This window comes from Acomys minous (genome assembly GCF_964271855.1).
Source record: "Acomys minous genome assembly, chromosome: 10".
Taxonomy (NCBI): Eukaryota; Metazoa; Chordata; class Mammalia; order Rodentia; family Muridae; genus Acomys; species Acomys minous.
The window spans coordinates 52,044,288-52,048,658 of record NC_140491.1 but is presented as its reverse complement, the minus strand read 5'-3'; the positions used below and the strand labels follow the sequence as shown (position 1 = coordinate 52,048,658).

The window sequence follows — 4,371 nt, the reverse complement described above, 5'->3', positions numbered from 1 at the left end:
TGACCCTGAGCTCACAGACACCCTCCTGCCTTTGCTTCCTGAGTCCTGGGATGAAAGTTATAAGCCACCAAGACTAGCCCATCCTGGCTCTTTAATAAGCTTCCCTGTCCTTATGAAGATCTCGGTCCCAACATGCTCCACAGTCAAAAACTGTGCAAGATGGCGTCCAAACAGGTCTGTCTTCTCTGTGAATTGTTCCTAAATCTTCTGACAGAGTTAATGGCTTTTAGCCCTAGACTTTCATCAAAATTCTAATTTGCTCTCCCCTTACTTTGTAAGAAGGACATCTCTTAACTAGATGTTTGGCTTTCTGAGGACATATATTGTTGGGGAAAGCAAAAGAAATGTATTCTAAGTACTGCCATTTCATTTTCAGACTCCACTTAATGATAAGGAGAAACCAAGTTCAAGGTCCCAGGCTCTAGGGGATCTGGGGACTTCCCAATAGCTGACCGGCTTCTGTTGTGAGGAGACAGTTGTCTGAGTCCAGGCATCTCAAGGACAATTTCTCCATCTTGCTAGTGAGGTCAACTAAGTTTATGTTCCCAGGCCCAGGGACCTCCTCCTATCCTGACTGGTGGAAATTCCCTTGCTCAACCTGTTATATCAAAATATGATTGGGCAGGGCTGTAGCCCACCCCGCTCCCCTTGCTTTATGGTTTCATCCTTTAAATATGCTGCACAGTTCAGCTCCTGAGCCTCTTCTTCAGCCCTGATCCATCAGCAGCAGTGTGGTTACAATACATTTTCGTTATCTGCATTGACCTGATGTTTGAGTTATGTTGGATTTAGGCAGACTTACATTATATTGGCCAATTGTCTGACAGTGGTTGAGTTCACGACACACTGGCTCTGCAGGAAGAGTTGCTTCTCTCCCACTTAGACCAAAGCGTGTTTGTCTCAAGTGTCCACCAAGGCTCTTTGTTTGGGATTAGGTGACACACAGAGAAGAGGGCACCCAAACAACTCGTGTAAAGACACTGTGTTCTTGCCAGACATGGTGGTGCATGCCTCCCAGCACTCGGGAGGCAGAGGCAGAAGGATCGCTGTGAGTTCGAGGCCAGCCTGGTCTCCAAAGATAGTCTAGGACAGCCAAGGCTACACAGAGAGACCCTGTCTGGAAAAATCCACTGTGTTCTTGAGAAGAGCTACAAGGTAAATCATGTTTATCAGAGGTTGCTATTTTGTATCCGTTGGTATAAACATTCTCACAGTGGGAACAGGACCCTCGAAGCTCAAGCTCCGGAAGCTCACACAGGGAGAGAAAGCTTAGTCGCTAACCTCAGTCCTCAGGCTCAAGCTTTCTCTGAAGTCACTTCTGCTGGAATTAGAAAATAATACTAAAAATTAAAATAATAGAATAAAAAATAAAGAAAAAAGAATACTAATTAATACCGATATTACTAATAATACTAATTAATTACCAGGAAGATAGAAAGCAGGTCTGGGCCCTTCTGCACACCAGTGGCCAACACAGCAAGAAGCCGAGGACCCAGTGGAAAGCACTATGGCTGGTGGGTGAGGTGGCCAAGTGGAAGCACCCTTGGCCACGGGGGATGCACGGGAGCTGACGTCTCAATAACATCAGCTGCCTATTGTTTGTGATGGGTTTATTCTAAGGTAAATAAGTTAAACAGTTCCCGATTTGACAATCAGTCCATTCCATTCAGCAAGCCACCACAGGCGAAGGTAGTGTCCGTTCAGCCGGCTGTGCTCAGAAGATGATGACACACTGAGCACCATACAAATAGAGCACACACTCGGTTACTGGTCATCACACTGAGACATGGCCCTGCCATCCACAAAGTTCATGCTTGAGAATTTCACAACTGAGTTATTGAAAAGCAAGTAGACAAATAGCCCACTTTATAAGGCCTTTAATAAGTTTGGAATTTTGTGTTAGGCCACATCCATAGCAATCGTAGACACAGATGGCATGTGAGCTTCGATGACTTGTGTAATGAGAACCATTTTCTCTTTAATTTGTAGAGGATTTGTGTAAGCTTTCAAAGGCTATAGTGGACAACTCATTCTATGCGAGAACACACAGTCAGATTCAGTGTGCACCAAGGCTTGCTTTTGTTGTCAAGTCGAAATAGCGAAGATGAAAAAACATTTCTTGCTCTTTTACTGAGACCCGCCAACATGGGCCGCGTCCGCACCAAGACCGTGAAGAAGGCGGCCCGGGTCATCATCGAGAAGTACTACATGCGTCTGGGTAATGACTTCCACACCAACAAGCGCGTGTGCAAGGAGATCGCTATCATCCCCGGCAAGAAACTCCGCAACAAGATAGCCGGCTATGCCACGCATCTGATGAAGCGGATTCAGAGAGGTCCTGTGAGAGGCATCTCCATCAAGTTGCAGGAAGAAGAGAGAGAGAGAGAAGAGATAATTATGTTCCTGAGGTCTCAGCCCTAGACCAGGAGATCATTGAGGTAGATCCTGACACCAAGGAGATGCTGAAGATTCTGGACTTTGGCAGTCTTTCCAACCTGCAGGTCACTGGGCCTACAATTGGGATGAATTTCAAAACATCATGTGGAGCCGTTTAAATCTGTTCTGTCACATTTTCAATAAACCTGAAAACAAAACAAAACAAAACAACAACAACAAAAAACATTTCTTTTTAAAAAGTTATAACCCAGACCTCTATTGTAAAAGCTACTGATTTGGTAGCAACCTTAATATAAATAAAAAAAATCAAAGCCATTTCTTTTTTCTTTTTATTTATTTACTTTATGTATATAGGTGTTTTGCCTGCATATATATATGTGTATATACATACATATATATACATATACATGTACAGAACACATGTTATGGTGGTTGTGAGCTGCCAGGTGATTGCTGGGAATTGAACCTAGGTCCTTAGAAAGAGTAGTCAGTGCTCCTAACCATTACGCCATCTCTCCAGCCCCTCAAACCATTTCTGATGGGGGGTTTATTGAACATGCTGTGGCAGATATAACAGACCCTGAAAAAAGGGGGGAACGTCTCACCAGACTATAAGTAGGTAAATTAAACAAAGTGAAGACAGAACCTCTTGTTTTTAAACTGTGTTCTGATGGTGGATGCCAACCTTGATTCTAGAAATGTGGCCCAATTTGCCACTTTTATTAGAGGTATTGATGACAAATATAACCATAGTGCCTATAAAGGCACTGGAGGCAGGAAGATCTCTGTGAGTTCGAGGCTATCCTGGTCTACAGAGTGAGTTCCAGGACAGCCAAGGCCTCACAAGAGAAACCCTGTCCCAAAAACCAAAACCCAAACCAAAAAGACAGTGGAGAGGTGAGGCTGGAGAGGTGAAAAGGCAGTTGTTGCTCTTGCAGAGGACTCTGGCTTGGTCCCCAGCACCCATGTGGGGCAGCTCACAGCTGCCTGTCATTCCAGTTCCAGGGGATCCAACACCCTCTTCCGACCTTAGATGGCACATGCACACAGGGGAGCACATCTAGACAAGCAAACACACACACATAAACAAAAACAAAAGACACAACCAAATCAAAGATCTACACGAAGCAGAGAAGACTATTGCTAAAGTAACTTTTTTGGGTCATACTGCGCAATAACATTTTGTTTGCTTGCTTGTTTGCCTGCTTTCCTTTCTTCTTTTTTTTTTTTCTTTTTGTTTTTTTGTTTGTTTGTTTTGTTTTCTGAGACAAGGATTCTCTGTGTAACCGCTCTGGCTGTCCTGGAACTCGTTCTATAGACCAGGCTGGCCTAGAGATCACAGAGATCCCCCTGCCTCTGCTTCCCAAGCGCTGGGATTAAAGGCGTTCACCACCACTACCCGGCACATTTGTTTATTCAGCAAGGTCAGATCTAAGCCACAGAATCTTAGTCAACCCTAGTAAAAGCAAGAGCTAAGGTCCCAGCACAGGTAGAGCTCTCTCTCTCTCTCTCTCTCTCTGTCCCTCTCTCTCTCTCTCTCTCTCCCTCCCTCCCTCCTCTCTCCCTCCCTCCCTCTCTCCTGCTGCTGCCGCAGTACAGCTTTTTTCAACCTCATGTCACTAGAGTTAGTGACTCAAGCTAAACACTCACAAGTAACCCTTTACCCTTTATAGGGCATCCTGCAGGCACTCACATGGCAGGTGTGTGTCTAGTGACTCGTTTGGATTTTATGGTTAAAGTTCTGATCGCCAGATAAGTCCATCCCTCTGCCATTAATAATAACTTGCATAGTGGCACCTTGGCACCGTGTTCTACTTGGCGCTCCTCGTTGGTGTGTGGCTCTCAGGCTCTGGCCTGGCATAGGCTATTCCTTGTGCGTGGGTGAGTATGGTCTTTCCCTCTCAGGTTGAGTGAGCATCACACCCACCTCTCACCCAGCTGATGGATCACTCTGAGGACTGTGTCTGCAGGCTG

At 45.2% G+C, this 4,371-nt stretch overlaps 1 pseudogene across 1 annotated transcript; it reads left to right on the top strand.

Annotated features, from left to right (window-relative positions):
* Nucleotides 1-2,096: 2,096 nt before the first annotated feature.
* On the top strand, nt 2,097-2,582 carry LOC311606404 (small ribosomal subunit protein eS17-like; annotated as a pseudogene). The gene has a single exon. The product of its transcript is annotated as a small ribosomal subunit protein eS17-like (transcript).
* The last annotated feature ends 1,789 nt before the right edge of the window (nt 2,583-4,371 follow it).